At 40.5% G+C, this 17,963-nt stretch overlaps 1 long non-coding RNA gene across 2 annotated transcripts; it reads right to left on the minus strand.

Annotated features, from left to right (window-relative positions):
* Positions 1–11,939: 11,939 nt before the first annotated feature.
* On the minus strand, positions 11,940–16,556 carry LOC112566337. 2 transcript variants are annotated; one of them, XR_003099566.1, is made up of 3 exons: positions 14,984–16,556; positions 12,577–14,758; positions 11,940–12,038 (listed from the first exon to the last, which is right to left on the minus strand). It is a non-coding gene; the product is annotated as an uncharacterized LOC112566337 (long non-coding RNA). The 2 variants fall into 2 exon arrangements; XR_003099565.1 differs by lacking the exon at positions 11,940–12,038 and having other exon boundaries at positions 12,265–13,290; positions 13,495–14,758.
* Positions 16,557–17,963: the final 1,407 nt, after the last annotated feature.

Consider the following 17,963-nt stretch of genomic DNA (forward strand, 5'->3'; position numbering starts at 1 on the left):
GTGTGTGTGTGTGTGTGTGTGTGTGTGTGTGTTTGTTCAGTGAACACGGGCAGACTCCTACAGGCGAATCATTCTTTATTGGAGCGAAAGAACGCGCAATTCTCCGACCCGCTGGTGTGCTGGAAAGAGTATAAAACAAGAGGCACTAGCGGCGTTGTGATATAGGTGTACCTGGAGTCTGCATGACGTTTGCATTTTGGGTTCAAAGGGGTAATTTTATACTGCTTGTTCATTGTTTTATATATATCTATTCAGAGATTGGATGTTGCATCAGCCTGGTTAATATTGTTTTGCTCAGTCTATTGATACAGTTTAAAAGTATTGTTCTTTTTTTTTTTTTTTTTTTAAAGCTTTGGGATATTGTCAGTGTCTTTCACATAGACCTTGCTTTGGGTTTATTGTGGTTACAGACTGGAACATACAGCCATATGACAACACCCAACATCTAAATGCTCTGTGGTCTCAGTGAACAGACTGATTTTTTCATGTAAAATTTGAACAGTATTGCGTGGTAAAACAGTGCATGTCATTATTCATGATGTATTTTATAACTTGGAAAAGAAATTGCCTTTTCAGATGAATATTTGGTTATCAAACAAGCAGTTCTTAACAGCTATCTTGAAATCCAAATCTTGAAACAACAGATGTTTCTTGTTTGAATTATAGAATAATAGAGATCAAGGAATTCATAGGTTTGGAAAAGTGATAAACAACCTTTTATACCCACAGGTGAATGCTCTAACCACCAGAATATTGGCATCATCACGTGAGCACCATAATGGCCAACATATTGATGCTCTGCAAAGAGTACAAAAGAAGACAGACCTCAAACTGCAGCAGTAGAAGGCGGTATCCAAGGAGTGTCTAACGAAGGTAATGCAGACAATTTTATATTATGGCTTTATTTTCTTTTGTTTTTGGTTTGCCTATTCCATTTTGTTGTGAATTCCCTTTCACAATCTGATGTCGCAGATAGTGTTGCCTATGACGTGGAATATTTTTGACAGATGTTGTCGTGAAAGCGTGGGGTAGGGCTGTAGTGTGGGTTTGCACATCTGTTTTACCATGGACGTAGATAGGTGGACGGATGGCAGACGATTTTTTTCTTCTTCAAAGTGCCTTGAACAAATCTTGGCTGTCAATGGATTGAAACTTTTGTCTGAACGGTTTATAGCATGAATGAGAGCCGTTCGCCACTTGTCTTGATCTGTCGATATTCCGATAAAAGCTTAAACCGAAAGATTTGATACTCGCACAGTGGCACTCTACCATGCAGCAGCATGAACCACCGCGTGCGCGTTTCTTTATTGTTGTTTCTCTTGCAGACTTTGCTGACATAGTCATTGAAGTTATTCGCTAAACCGTGGTAAGCTTAACTGGAAGATTTTAGCACCCGAGCGTCGTTCTAGCATCTTATTGTTTACCTCTTACTCTTCTTTGTCCTGTACATGTTTTAGATCGTGACTATAAGGCTTAGACAATTTTCACATAGCGGAAGATATCCCCATTAAAGCAAAAATTTAGTTATTAATAATCGCGTCATTCATGAAATGTTCAGTAGATCACTTCAGAAGTGATTAAATATGATTGATTAAATTAAATTGATTAAGTTGATTAAATATTCTTCTTATTGATTTAAAAAACTCGTTGCATATGAATAGGCCTAGATCAACATCAGTGCTTTCAGTTCACACACCCCTACGCCAACACAGATGATTTACAATGTGTCGTATGCTGTAAACCAGTATTATAGATTTAAATTCAAGAATAGAAAATAGCTAAATTGATGTTCCAATTTCTCTTTGATTTGTTATTGTTGTGTTGTAGTGTATCAGCTCATACAATTTTATATTTTAGGTTTCACTATTACCAGTCATATGATATTGAAGCTCACACACCCCTCAATCATCATCCTGAAAGCACCACAAAATACCGGATTTTATATAAAAGCGAGAGACCGAGGTGAAGCATATAAGCGAACACGTCATGATTCTAGATCTAGAAGTTTAAATGCGATTCATATTTTTTATTATTTCATACAAAAGATTTCAGACTAGCGAAGCAAATACTTTTGTGTTCTAAAATACGTTTGTGTTCAAGATTGGTTAATTAATAGTGCACACAAGCAATGCACTTCGGTAATTATATTGTTGATATCAAACGTCTGTTAAATTTCATTTTCGCGCTGCTCTTCCGTAAGTACATAACCTCTGGATGGGAGCTTAGGCTCGTGGTGGCTGTAAGGCGTGATTGGTTGTGGTATGTCAGGTGGCATGACTGGCCAATGGAACGGGGTTTTGGACAGAAAGATCTAGATGCAAGCTCAGCGTTTTGGGGTAGAAACTTCTGGGGAGTGACGTCAGCGTCTGAGTCTTTGGTTGTGATTGGTTGTGGTATGTCAGGTGGCATGACTGGCCAATGGAAGGGGATTTTCGACAGAAAGATCTAGATGCAAGCTCAGCGTTTTGGGGTAGAAACTTCTGGGGAGTGACGTCAGTGTCTGGGTCTTTGGTTGTGATTGGTTGTGGTATGTCAGGTGGCATGACTGGCCAATGGAAGGGGATTTTGGACAGAAAGATCTAGATGCAAGCTCAGCGTTTTGGGGTAGAAACTTCTGGGGAGTGACATTAGCGTCTGGGTCTTTCGCACGCAAGTTTTCTGGAGTAAAGTTGACTCAAAGGTGAGCTCAAAGCGATAACGAGATAAGTGGTGAGCGTGTTTTGCGCGAAGTAGTGTATTGTGTGTGTGTGATTATATTTAAGGTTAATTGAACAGTGACTCATTAGTTATCTGTTATTAGTTATTTAGCCGTCGGATCGTTTGATACTGTGTGCAACTTCACTGTGTGAACTTTCCTTTTGGTTTTCTGTGGCTGCTAATGTGGATTTTATTTGTGTACTTTTATGTACAATTTTTCGGCGCATTGAGCGTTTCTCAAGGATTCGGATTTTGCGCGTTACAAAACTCCTTCTTCTTCTTCTTCTTTTTATCTGGACACATTAGACGTAAGGGGAAACAATTGGGAACGTGACGACCTAGGGAACCGGCCAAGTAAGGGGGAACAACTTATTACAAAGTTACTTGTCTTGTCAGAGATCTAGCCAGAGTGCTAGGACTTTTCCTAAATGACGTAAGGGGAGATGACGTCAATGTGTGGTGACGAAAAAAAAGCGAGTTGTTGAGAAACGGCGAAGGAGAAGAAAAGGAATGCTTAATTGTGGGGAGAGGGATTGTGTTTTGAGTTGTGGAAGTGAGAAGTGACTGCCGAGACAGTGCACTTGAAAAGGGAGAGAAGAAGAAAAAACGGAGAGTGGAGAGAAAGGAGAAGACAGAGTGAGTTAGTAGAGAGCCTTTGCCAAGACAATGTGCCTCGCGAGTGAGTAAAAGATTGACTGTGTTAGTCAGAGGAAAAGCCGTTGTTAGTGACTGTATTTTTCTTTATAGTTAGGATTTGTTCTTCTGAGTTTTTGTTTAGTAAACACGGGCAGACTCGTACAGGCGAATCATTTTTTTTTCTGAGAGAAAGAACGCGCAATTGTCCGACCCGCTGGTGTGTTTGAGAGTGAAAAATTATAGACTCTAGCGGCGTCGTGACACTTGTGTATTCTCCCTTTTGTCATTTGGTAATAATTAATAACCTTCTTTTAATGCACTAAGTTGTCTTGAGTTTTCTTCCATTGGGGTTATGCGTGCTTGAGGGCTCGAGCTAACTAAAAGTTGATAATTAATAAGAAATTTAGTGTGGTAGCACGCGGTAAATGTCGACGAGATTTGGTGGGGGTATCGACGGTGTTTTGAACAGGTGACAGAAATCGTACCCCCTACCAAATCTACGGACCCCGCCCCAGGTTTGCGACAGATGTGTTTACTGTTTTCTAATGCATTTGCAGATCAAAAGCCTCTCGTGTGAATTGCCTGAAAAGAATCATGCGGCGAATCTTGACCGACAAAGTTTTATAACTGTTAAGGCAAAAGAAGAGAAAAGTTTGCTTTCAACGGGCTTTCAAAGCAGCAGATCATGATATGCAGTAAGTGATAATACATAAATATTAGTATATATTATTATTATTAAGTTACAGAAATATGATTTGTTTTATACACTTATTTGAACCAAAAAGGAGAGGTGCTGATATAAGTGCTTATTTTTGTATAATATAAATTGACACTTTTCATGGCTAACTCCACAGTTCAAAATTTGTTTGAACTCTTGTCAGAATCAATTGTGCTTCCATGTGTAAAACTTGCTTAAAGACACCTGAAAACAGAAAGACATGGGGAAGAAGCAGAAGCACCATAGAACTGAAACAAGATGTGTGGTATGAGACTTCTTTTAATCTGTAAACCCATTAACCTTCTTTAATTTACAAATCCCAATTTTCCCATATTTTATTTTCTTCAGAAGCTGTACAGAAGAACAATGGGTGCATCAAGGCTTCAGATAGCATCATCGAAAAAAGCAGCAACAGAAAGAGTCAACCTCTGTATACCAAACAACTGTATACCTCACCCCACCCCTGCAACCAGTTCATCACCTATTTTCTGATGGAAAAAAGAGACATCGTTATTATCCTCATCTTCAATTAAGGCCAGGCACCTGAGGTAAAAAATTTTTTTTTATGTTTTATGGAATAGCACAGATTTTTGTAGTCACCTTAATTAAAAAACCATTTGGTCTTCACATCTGTACTACACTAGTTGCCCCTCCGTATTCGCAAAAAACGCACTCTTCTTTCACAAGGTCTTTTGATACTTATCTCTTTCTTGAACCAGAGCCTTGATCTTCTAGTATTGTGCATAGCTCTATTTCTCTCTCTCTCTCCTCTTTTGAGTGTGAGAGAGAGACATGAACTGACTTTTGTATTACACCAAAGAATGGCTTTCAGGTCTTGCAATTATAATTACTTAGATTTCTAGAAAACTTGCAACATTAACATTAACAGTGCATGCTATCAGCAAGACCTAGGGAACCGGCCAAGTAAGGGGAAGCAACCTATTACAAAGTTACTTGTGTATTCTCCCTTTTGTCATTGGGTAATAATTAATAACATTCTTTTAATGCACTAAGTTGTCTTGAGTTTTCTTCCATTGGGGTTATGCTTGCTTGGGGGCTCGAACTAACTAAAAGTCGATAATTAATAAGCAATTTAGTGTGGTAGCACGCGGTAAATGTCGACGGGATTTGGTGGGGGTATCCTAAACAAGATGTATGGTATGAGACTTCTTTTAATCTGTTTGAATCTGTAAACCTATTAACCTTCTTTAATTTACAAATCCCAATTTTCCCATATTTTATTTTCTTCAGAAGCTGTACAGAAGAACAATGGGTGCATCAAGGCTTCAGATAACATCATCGAAAAAAGCAGCAACAGAAAGAGTCAACCTCTGTATACCAAACAACTGTATACCTCACCCCCACCCCTGCAACCAGTTCATCACCTATTTTCTGATGGAAAAAAGAGACTTACAACAAACTGAAATTAAAAACTGTGACTTCATTATTATCCATATCTTCAATTAAGGCCAGGCACCTGAGGTAAAAATTTTTTTTTATGTTTTATGGAATAGCACAGATTTTTGTAGTCACCTTAATTAAAAAACCATTTGGTCTGCACATCTGTACTACACTAGTTGCCCCCCCCCTATTCGCAAAAAACACACTCTTCTTTCAAAAGGTCTTTTGATACTTATCTCTTTCTTGAACCAGAGCCTTGATCTTCTAGTATTGTGCAAAGCTCTATTTCTCTCTCTCTCCTCTTTTGAGTGTGAGAGAGAGACATGAACTGACTTTTGTATTACACCAAAGAATGGCTTTCAGGTCTTGCAATTATTATTACTTAGATTTCTAGAAATTTTGGAACATTAACATTAACAGTGCATGTTATCAGCACCTTAAAGAGATTTTTTAAGTTATCTAAATACGCCAGATAGGCATCAAAATTCACTTTTTGATTATTTATTACTTGCATAGTAAAACGTGTATCTCAGAAAATAGACAAGACCAAAGATTCATAAATAATACCTCTTTCCTACCGTACATGAAAAAACTAACGCATTGATCATTTAGGTCCTTAAAAATGCATGAAAGGTCCTCCTTATCAGGTCCTTACCTGGCACCATCCCTGATCCCTGGGAACCCTGGAAAACTTTCGAAGAGCTTTCGTTCATGTAGCCCAGTGATGCCCAACCTTTTTCTGCCTGCGGGCCATATCCATTTCGGACAGCCGTGTCGCGGGCCACTTCACCGCAAAAATACAAAAAAATAGAGCAGATACCATTTTTTATTAGAAACAAGTTGTACTTACCATTAATTATGTACTAATTAGTAGGATATTTGAAGTTGTTTTCCCGAAACCAACTTCTGAATGTCCGGCTGCATCGTAGAGACACCAAGTCGGAGCACTGAATCGAAATGTTCGTCCATCGAAAAAAAGATTGAGAGACGTGGGGATAAATACTTCTTCTTCCTTTGTTTTCGTTTTTTTAAGGTCTTCTTTTATTACTAACATGCCGATTTCCTGCACTGTGGGCAGAAGTTTCGCGGGCCGGATGGCACCGCGTCGTGGGCCGGAGATGGCCCGCGGGCCGTAGGTTGTGCATCCCTGATGTAGCCTATAACCCCGTCATGGTTGGCATGAATTCTGATTAGGTATCTGCAAAGTATGTTAATACATGCGTCCATGTAAGGACATTTCCGATCCTTTGTCTTGTCTAGAAAAGAGCTCAAATCATAGCGTGAGAACCTTCTATCAGCCTTGACCTAGCCTTTGTTTGAAAGGCGATGGAGAGCTCTATCCTCGAACAGCCTCACCCTAAAGCGATCACGTCGGGGTCACCAATATGTCACGGTCCACCCGCAGACATGCGCATTCTTTCCACAAAAGATATAAGGTGGGCGTCCCTCCTTGAAGGCACCAATAATTATTGGGTACAAACATTGGTTATCTGGACACATTAGATGCAAGGGGAAACAATTTGAACGGGACGTCCTAGGGAACCGGCCAAGTAAGGGGGAACAACTTGCTACAAAATTACTTGTTTATTCTCCCTTTTGTCATTTGTCCAATAATTATTGGGTACAAACAAATAACTAAAACAATGTATCAATAATCAGTGTACCACTCCTATACAAGATATATTTCCAGTATAGTACATCAATAATCCACTAATAGAGACAACAATAAAGCTGGTTCACACAAATAAAGTAATGTCAAGAATCCAAGTCAACAATAAAGACAACGATAAAGCTGGTTTACACAAATAATGTCATCTGTAAGGTATTCAGCAGTCTCCGGTGCTGTAAGTCCTTGACGAAATTCCAACGTTATTATCCACAATATTATAATACTAAATGTAAGTCCTTGACGAAACCCATACGTTATTATATCATAGTCACTGCAAACTCCTCTGTTTATAGGATAAATACCAACATTCCTGCCTTTAATTCGATTTATCATAAATAGAGTGTTTTACAATACCGAAAGGTCGCTGGCAGAAAGTCTCTGTCCTGCTCATGCGTTTGTCTTCCAAGTGGTTGGCCGGATGAGAGTAGGTGAGTTGGAAGGTGAGAGAAAGCCTCCCCTCCACCGGCGGTTTAAACTCGGGCTGCTCTGGTACTTTCCCTTCCGGATGACGGATGGTAGTTGGTGCGCAAGCCTAAGAAAGGCAGAGTAGCCTCCCCCCTTGCTCACACCAAGTTTTCTGCTCCTGGTCCGTCAGTTGCTCGCCTACGCAGGTGCACGGCGTGTCGCTCAAACCCACAGAGCTCGCACGGCGAGGACGCGGACTCCAGAAAACACGACCAGTGATGTACATCCACACTAGTGCATCTCCCTTAATACATCCACAGTATTACGTCCCCATTCCCCCCCCCCCCTCTATTGCGCGCTTGTCCGTTACAATCATGAATAAAGATAAATGGGTGTCCTGCTTTTAGATTTTATCTCAGGCATGCTGTTTTCATTTTCTGCATGTTTCAACTATTTACAAAATTGGTTCCTCTATGACGTTAGATTCTTAGTTGCTGGCTTTATGATAGTTTACCTTTTCTGCTGGCTCTACTGGGAACCAGCTGTACCTGTGTCATGGGGAGGGGTTGGCTCTCTCGGATGAGAAGCATCGAATTTCTTTAGAAACTCATAACATACATTATGTAGCTCCATGTGGAGATCCTATACAATCTCAGGTAAAACGTCAGTGATAGATCTAAGAAGTCTGAAGAAATGTTTTATTTCTTTATCTTTATCCATCTCCTCCCCCCCCCCCACCAAGATGATGAAACAACCAGATGAAGTTTATTATATAGAAGCAAAGGATACACATGGTTTTAATATTTATTTACAGCAAAGAATTTGTCACAAATGTTGACAAAAAAATCTTTAAAATTTATCATATACATATACAATCCAAAAAAAATCGTTACACTGTCAATTCGTAAAAACGGACAAAAAGGCGTCCCTTCATTGTCCCCTTTGCTGACCACTGCCCACCTCTATTTATCTAACTTGCCTCGGGCCTGTTGTTCTGGCCTTAACGTCACAATTGTGAAGCTGTCCTGCCAGTCTCCACCCCCAAGTCCCTGGCGCGCTTCTAGAGATGGTGAAATTTCTTGCGAGGACGCTAACATGTTTAGTTTGCTACTGTCATCTTGCACCAGTTGTATGTGATCACACCACGAGCTCTACACACTTTCAGATTTTAGCGGTAAATCTTGGACAAGAATTACGAATGCTGAAAACATAGAAACAAACAGAAGAGTCAGATCTCTCAAGAAAAGCACTTGCTAAGTAAAAGATGATGAAACATTTATTGACAACTCACACTTATAGTCTTTAGGTCAAGAAACAATACAAATAAAACAGAAAAAATGGAAAAATAAGTAAGGGAATACGTTTACACAAAAGATGGTGATTGATGCACAAAACTCACTCACTCCAGAGCCTGTTAAAGTACTCACGTGGTTCCTTCTTTTGATTCTTTTTCCCCTCTTGGGGAGGGGAGGATCACTACCCCCGGGAGATGGCTCATCTATGTTTATCTGCAAATAATTTAAAAAAGACTTAATTAATGTGTCTAGGAGGCGGGCGTGAATTCTCCTGCTCTGGTGACTGTAATGACTGCTCTTGGTAATTGTCTGCTGTTGTGAACGGAAGTGTTTCTCAACAGTATTACACACAGGGTGTGTATTTTCGATCAGTCTAATTGCATGAAGTCACTTTGGGAATTATTGTTGTCCTCTGTTGACTGGAAGTGTTTTTGAACACTTCTTACGCATACAGCGTGTATTTCAAGCTCCAATTTCATGAGCTCCCTTTGTGGAAGCTTTTTAATTATGCTGGTTATCACCTGAAAAAACATTCATATAAAATGGCGATTCTTTTCGTCTTTTGAATACAAATTTAGGTACGTTCAAAATATATATATATATATATATATACTGAATAAGAAAGCGATCCTGTTTCGCGGGCCTACCTCTAAATCTTACTGTAAGGATTTTTCTGGCGGCGCAGGTAGCTCTTCTCCTCCGGCCGAAGGTAGCCCTTCTCCTCCGGCCGAAGGAAGCTCTTCTCCTCCGGCCGAAGGAAGCTCTTCTCCTCCGGCCGAAGGTAGCTCTTCTCCTCCGCTATCACTTTGCCCGGCGGTTGCAGAACCACGTCGTTGTCGTTGTCGATATATGATTAACACATATATTCCCAATTCCACAATCCTAAGGAATCAGCACCCTTCCATTTCAGATCTAGTTACATACAAATATCATCATACACAGAAGGAGGTCAACAACACTGAAGTCAGGGCTGTGATCCTGTTTCGCGGCCATACCTGAGATTGTCATTTTGATTTTTGAAATTCATAGAATACAGAGTGATTTTTAGGCCCTGGTGGTCCGCCATATTTTGTACTTAAGTAAAGTGGTCCGCGGTCGGAAATACTTTAGAACCACTGGAGTAGGCTTTGGAACGGTTTACTTTGCCTACCCGGATCGTGGTTGGTGGCAGCCCGGTCCTTCGCTCTAGATCTTCTCGGGCAGCCATATCGGGATATCGGTGTTTTTAAAATTCCGCTTCCAGGGTGCGTAACTGGTCAGCCCGGAATTGCGCCCATGGCCTACGCACCGTCTATGGCTGTACACGAGCGCTGCCGGTGGGTCCTGCGACACACGGGCAGGCAAGGCGTCAGGATATGTGTAGATGAATAAGATGTAATAAGACGCCACTTAAAGAGGCTTGTTTATCAATTTGCTGCAAATAATTAAAAGAAGACTTAATTAATGTGTCTATGCATGAACTATTTCCAAAGTCTACCACTGTTCTGTGGCAGTAGTTATGTATAAATAAAAAAATTCTTGCGGCAGCACATCTGCCAGGCTTGCCATAAGTAAGAAAAACCTTTCATTGCTCTCTTGGATGAGAATCAAAATCAATATAAATCAGAGTTTTCTCAGATAAACAATAACATTGTCCGACTTTCAGAGTACAGAATAAGACTAACAAAGTAAAACTGTCACTAAAGTCAGCCCTTTCAAGGGTGAGTAACTGGTCAGCCCGGAATTTCGCCCGTGGCCTGTGATCGGTGACCCATGACCGACGATCTGGACAGTCATGGTGTCGCCCTTTTTAGTCGCTTTTCCAGTGAGGATGGCTCGCTGTGGACCCCGCTGCAGGACCATGTTGTCGCCATAGTAATTGGACACATGCAAGGCGGCCTCACCTGATTCAAAGAAAGAAGATTGTCTTTGTGATTTGTCATCATCATAACACACGCACGCGCACTCACCAGCAATTACCTTTGTGCAATACAGGGTAAGTCGAGGTTGTAAAGATTGAACGTTTAGCGTGTGAAGAAGTCAACTTCACTCGTTATCAGAAAAAGTTACTTTTTTTTTTTTTTTTTTGTTAAACTGCGCAGTGACAGAACCGTATCCCTAAATAAATATATTTTTACAGAACCGGGACATTAGCAAGTCCTGTTAACAAACTTCGAGTAGAAAGAAGACAGCAGAAAACTACTGCGATGATCAGGTCCTGCAAGAACATTCTTACAACAGGAGATTGTCAAAGACCGTGTACTAGCTCTTTGCGAATGTTTTTATAACTAAGAGATAAGGAATCTCAAACTATCATTTGCCGTCCCATTTACCTTGCCGCACCTTGTAAATCATGATAGGACAGTTTAACACTGACAAAGGAAGGAGCCAAAACTAATCAGACATTTCCTCTGACATCATCGTTTTCGACGTCATTTATTGTTGTCGGCGCCGCATCTGATGTCTTCTATTGGCGAACTACCGCTGTAAGGAAGAACCACAATGTTAATACGTGTCTCTGAAGTCAAGGCTATTTAGTTAACAACTAGTGGACTAGGCGTTGGACCTGTTTACTGTGCTTACCTGAATTCTTTGTTTCGACAACCCAGTTCTTTTGGCCAGCAAAAGTTGGGTTTGAGCGGTCGGGTATTCTGAACGCAGGAAGTACTCTTGCAGCATCTCCTGTTGCCACCTTTTTAGTCTCCTTCTTGCAGCCCTCGCTCTGGCGGGTGGTTCTGAATTGTTCATCTGTCAGGCTTGCCATAAGTACGAAAAACCTTTCATTGCTCATTATTTTCATTTTCTCCCTCCTCATCTTGGACGGTGAATTACTCTCATCTGAGGCTGGCGATCATTAAAAAAAAAAAAAAGCCTCGGTTCATGATCTCTTCATTCAACCTCCTCCTCTTCATTGAAGAATCACTCCCACCCCCACCCCCTGGGTTTTCCTGCAAATAATTAAAAAAAGAGTTAGGTGGGATTTGGCTGGATGGAAACCAAAGAATATTAGCTGCATAATTATAACATTCATATAAAATGGCGATTCTTTTCGTCTTTTGAATACAAATTTACTTACGTTAAATATATATATATACTGAATAAGAAAGCAATCCTGTTTCGCGTCCCTACCTCGCAGATTTATGTCTACGAGGGGGCGTCTTCTCTTTCGCTTCGGACGGGAGGCCACAGCTGGCCTTACCCCCTGCCGCAGCTTTCTCCGGCGGTTTGAGAACCACGACTGCAAGGAAGAACCACAATATTAATACGCGTCTCTTTGAGTCGTTCGCTTTTGTAAAATTCTTTGAGCTCGCTATCCTGTGAGAGAATACATTTGTAGTGCTATAATAATAAAGTCGCCGCCGTTGTCGATATAGGATTAACACTTATATTCCCAATTCCACAATCCTAAGGAATCACCACCCTTCCATTTCAGATATATTTACATACAAATATCATCATACACAGAAGGAGGTCAACAACACTGAAAGCATACGAAAACTTTTTTCAACTCTAGGAAAAAAAAACTATGTGTACCAAGCTACCTTCTAAATGGCATACAAAAGTAATGTCATACAGAGTTAAGCTTTCCTATTGTAGAATCAAACTGCAATTTTTTTCAGCTGTTGTGCATTTTTAAATATCGTTACATTTTCTTTTTATACCTTACAAGATTAATATTTTGTGATCCACTCAGTACTTGTACATATTTCTTGCTTTGCTTCATTTAATAACATATATATAATACCGACAACTCTCGGAATTACATTTCCTCCTACCTCCTCGGCTTCTTTTCCTGTCTGCGCCTCCATGCTCTGCGGCGGTTTGCAAACCATCTCTGGAAGGAAGAACCACAATGTTAATACGTGTCTCTGAAATCAGGGCTGTTTAGTTAACAACTAGTGGACTAGGCGTTGGACCGATTTACTGTGCCCACCCGGACAGTGGTTTCTGGCAGTCCAGTCCTTCTTTCCAGCGCTTCGCGGTCAGCCACCGCAGGGTAGCGATTTCTTCGGAATTCCCTTTCCAGGGTGCGCAGCTGGTCAGGCCGGAATTGTATCCGTGGCCTTCGCACCCTCTGTGGCTGTACACGAGCGCTGTCGGTGGGTCCTGCGACACACGGGCAGACAAGGCGTCAGGATATGTGTAGATGAATAAGATGTAATAAGACGCCACTTAAAGAGGCTTGTTTATCCAATTTTTCTTTCTTGGGTCTCCAGGAAGGGGAGATGAAGCTTTTTCGGCAGCTTGATATTGAACCACGGTTTGGTGGCATATTTGTTGTTCTGGCCTTAACGTCACAATTGTGAAGCTGTCCTGCCAGTCTCCACCCCCAAGTCCCTGGCGCGCTTCTAGAGTTGGAGAAATTTCTTGCGAGGACGCTAACATGTTTAGTTTGCTACTGTCATCTTGCACCAGTTGCATGTGATCACACCACGAACTCTACACACTTTCAGATTTTAGCGGTAAATCTTGGACAAGAATTACGAATGCTGAAAACATAGAAACAAACAGAAGAGTCAGATCTCTCAAGAAAAGCACTTGCTAAGTAAAAGATGATGAAACATTTATTGACAACTCACACTTATAGTCTTTAGGTCAAGAAACAATACAAATAAAACAGAAAAAATGCCAAATAAGTCAGGGAAGACGTTTACACAAAAGATGGTTATTGATGCACATGTTTAAGTACTCACGTAGTTCTGGTTCCGCCTGCTCTCGCCGGAAAAGCTAGGACATTTGAGCACGCGTACGCGATCGAACCAGAGCTGTTGCTCCGGTCCAAATCGAACGGATTCTGAAATGATACAAGTAGTGTAACTCCATAACTTCATTTTTCTGTTGTCTCCTCATATTACGTTAGCTTTTCTAGTTTAAACAACTAAAAACACAAACAAACAAAATTATTACTTATGCTTAGAATATCATTTTAGGGACAATTAAATGTTAATTCTGTGACAAGTCCTTTTGAAAGGGAATAAATCGTATCTCCACACTGAAGTGAAGCATTCCGGTCCTCCCACCTATGTTCCGAATTCTAGTTAAAAACGATAATTATTAATTCAAACTCTGAAGACTGAGGTTTTTTAAATCTATCGTCATAAGAGATATTAGCATATGAAAATGTAGTAAGGGTTCCACCGCAGTGAAATGTACTTTTACTCACATATTCAGAAATGGCATTTTTATCCTGGCTTCAATCTTTCCACTCTTCCAGCTACAAGGCTGTCTGGGCAATGGACAGTAATCGTTATACTTCATTTTTACGTCATTCATACAGGCAGTGCAGTTTATTCGTAATTTGATTGCATTGACATATATCATATCAAGCGGCAGATGCATTTGACAATATTCTTGAACATTTTTTCCATACAACTAGTCCATATCTCTCTGACCTCAGACATACAGGTTTTCGAGAAACCTTAGCCAGATTAAGACGAATCTTGTGTCATAAATTTAGGTACTTTAAACAGCAGTTCTCTATGCAATTTGTTATATTACTGTGATGAGATCTACTGGGAACCAGCTGTACCTGTCTTCTGGGGAGGGGCCGTTGGCTCTCTCGGATGAGAAGCATTGAATTTCTTTAAAAACTCGTAGCATACATTATGTAGCTTCATGTGGATATCCAATACAATCTCCTCAGGTAAAACTTCAGTGATAGATCTAAGAAGTCTGAAGAAATGCCTGTTTTCTTTCTTTTTCTTTATCCAATTCCTCCCCCCTCCCTTGGGTAGTGAAAGACCACTCCCCCCTATCACAGGGGGTAATGTACATATTAGTGCACTCCCATCCATCCCTGTGTACAATATCTCCCACACACACGTGTTATCAATTTAATTAATTCACTGTCCTTAATAGTATCTTTACAAATCGAGCTAATCTGCTTTTCATAGCTTACAAGAGTGATGCAGCTCAATGTCTTTTTCGTTCCCAATAGCGTCTGGTTGGGAACCAGCGCTGGAAAAGAAGAACCACAATGTTAAAATACGTGTCTCTGAAGTCAAGACTGTTTAGTTAACTAGTGGACTAGACACCGGACCTGTTTACCAGGGTTGTCCATGGGACATATTTTTCTATCCCATCCCATGGCAATTTATGCCTGTCCGATCCCATCCCATCCCATGGGACGTTTCCCATGGGATTCCCATTTCTATGGACAACACTGCTGTTTACTGTGCCTACCTTTATCCATTGTTGAGATAGCTTTGTTTTTCTCGACAGTGATTTTAGTTCACTGGAAGTGATGTATTCTTGTTTCTCAAAACTTTCTTCTAGAAGATCTGCTTTCCACTCTTTTAGAATTAGTCTTCTGCGACGCTCAGGTATAGGCTGCTGCTGTTGCTGTTCAGGTTGCTGTTGCTGTTCAGGCTGTTGAGGCTGAGGCTCAGGCTGAGGTGGCTGAAACAACCACCCTAAGCCTGCTCTCAGCACCTCATTGGCCCCATTGAACACATATTCGATCTGAAATGATACAAGTAGTGTTCCATTCTTTAAAGCAGAATGAGTGAGTCAGAGAGCTGGTGTAGGGGAAATTTTACTGTTTTTATACTTTTATTTTGTGGGGTGTGTGTGTGGGGTGTGTGTGTGTAACATTGTTAGGCAAGGTGCCTGAAAAACTTTTTAAAAACTTCATCGGGAGAAGGCCTTGACGTTACCCGCGAACCAAAAAAAAAAAAACCCAACCTGAAAAATGTCGTCTGCTGCAGCTACCTTTCTAATATAGGAGCGTCCCCAAACGCTGATCAGGCAGGCCTAGAACAAAAGTATGACATGCCACATATCACCCTCCCAAAGACGAAGCAATGCGGAAAATATACTTGACAATATATATGAAATAATAATGATATTGAAGAATTCATATAGTGCAATTCTCTACTTAACAGAAGGTAACTTAAAAATGCAAGCACAAAATGACAAACACAAAATTGTTATATCACACATACTGACACTGACTAAAACATAGCAGCAAACAAACAGAGACATCAACAGGCAAAAGTACAAGACAGATGTAGCACTCTAGTAGTGTACGAAGTATAATTTCTTTGGCGCGGGGGTTGTAGATTTGCATCTATATTCTAGAACAGTGGTTCTCAAAGTTTTTCGGACCGTGGACCACTTTACTTAAGTAAAAACTATGTAGCTTCATGTGGATATCCAATACAATCTCCTCAGGTAAAACTTCAGTGATAGATCTAAGAAGTCTGAAGAAATGCCTGTTTTCTTTCTTTTTCTTTATCTAATTCCTCCCCCCTCCCTTGGTGAGGGAAAGACCACTCCCCACTGCCTGTGGCTCATTGGTATCGGTCTGCAAATAATTAAAAAAAAGACTTAATTAATGTGTCTAGGCATGCATATGTGTGTGGGGGTACATTAAATTAACTGAACCTGATCCTAAAGAAAAAATTTTGCACTTGGCTTGTATTTCAAACTGACCAGAAGCCAAGCTTTTTTTTATATAAAAAAAAACATTATACATGTGCATATTTCAACCTACTATTATAAGAACACCCATATAACACACCAATGATTTATGGAAGACAAGCAGAGTAGAAAATAAGACTACCAAATTAAAACTGTCACAAAGAAAGCAAAAAACAGAGATCCCTATCTCCACAGGCAGACAGTTGATGAGAGATTTCTTCAACTTAAAAAAGTATTTGATTTCATCCTTCTTTTGATTCTTTTTCCCCTCTTGGGGAGGGGAGGATCCCTACCCCCGGGAGATGGCTCATCTATGTTTATCTGCAAATAATTTAAAAAAAGACTTAATGTGTCTAGGAGGCGGCGTGAATTCTCCTGCTCTGGTGACTGTAATGACTGCTCTTGGTAATTGTCTGCTGTTGTGAACGGAAGTGTTTCTCAACAGTATTTACACACAGGGTGTGTATTTTCGATCAGTTCTAATTGCATGAAGTCCCTTTTGGGAATTATTGTTGTCCTCTGTTGACTGGAAGTGTTTTTGAACACTTCTTACGCATACAGCGTGTATTTCAAGCTCCAATTTCATGAGCTCCCTTTGTGGAAGCTTTTTAATTATGCTGGTTATCACCTGAAAAAACATTCATATAAAATGGCGATTCTTTTCGTCTTTTGAATACAAATTTAGGTACGTTCAAAATATATATATATATACTGAATAAGAAAGCGATCCTGTTTCGCGGGCCTACCTCTAAATCTTACTGTAAGGATTTTTCTGGCGGCGCAGGTAGCCCTTCTCCTCCGGCCGAAGGAAGCTCTTCTCGTCCGGCCGAAGGTAGCCCTTCTCCTCCGCTATCACTTTGCCCGGCGGTTGCAGAACCACGTCGTTGTCGATATATGATTAACACTTATATTCCCAATTCCACAATCCTAAGGAATCAGCACCCTTCCATTTCAGATCTAGTTACATACAAATATCATCATACACAGAAGGAGGTCAACAACACTGAAGTCAGGGCTGTGATCCTGTTTCGCGGCCATACCTGAGATTGTCATTTTGATTTTTGAAATTCATAGAATACAGAGTGATTTTTAGGCCCTGGTGGTCCGCCATATTTTGTACTTAAGTACACGAGCGCTGCCGGTGGGTCCTACGACACACGGGCAGGCAAGGCGTCAGGATATGTGTAGATGAATAAGATGTAATAAGAGGCAACTTAAAGAGGCTTGTTTATCAATTTGCTGCAAATAATTAAAAAAAGACTTAATTAATGTGTCTATGCATGAACTATTTCCAAAGTCTACCACTGTTCTGTGGCAGTAGTTATGTATAAATAAAAAAATTCTTGCTGCAGCACATCTGCCAGGCTTGTCATAAGTAAGAAAAGCCTTTCATTGCTCTCTTGGATGAGAATCAAAATCAATATAAATCAGAGTTTTCTCAGATAAACAATAACATTGTCCGACTTTCAGAGTACAGAATAAGACTAACAAAGTAAAACTGTCACTGAAGTCAGGGCTGTTTAGTTATCAACTAGTGGACTAGGCATTGGACCGGTTTACTGTGCCTATCCGGACAGTGGTTGCTGGCAGCCCGGTCCTTTGCTCTAGATCTTCTCGTGCAGATGTAGTGGGCTCGATGTTTGAGAGAATTGGTCACAAATTCGTCAAAATCATCTTCTTTGGATGGAAAGAATATTTTTTTCTTGCTCGTCTACTCTCCCGGTCTTCTTCTAACGTCGTC

Source organism: Pomacea canaliculata, linkage group LG6 (assembly GCF_003073045.1).
Source record: "Pomacea canaliculata isolate SZHN2017 linkage group LG6, ASM307304v1, whole genome shotgun sequence".
In the NCBI taxonomy this organism is placed as follows: domain Eukaryota; kingdom Metazoa; phylum Mollusca; class Gastropoda; order Architaenioglossa; family Ampullariidae; genus Pomacea; species Pomacea canaliculata.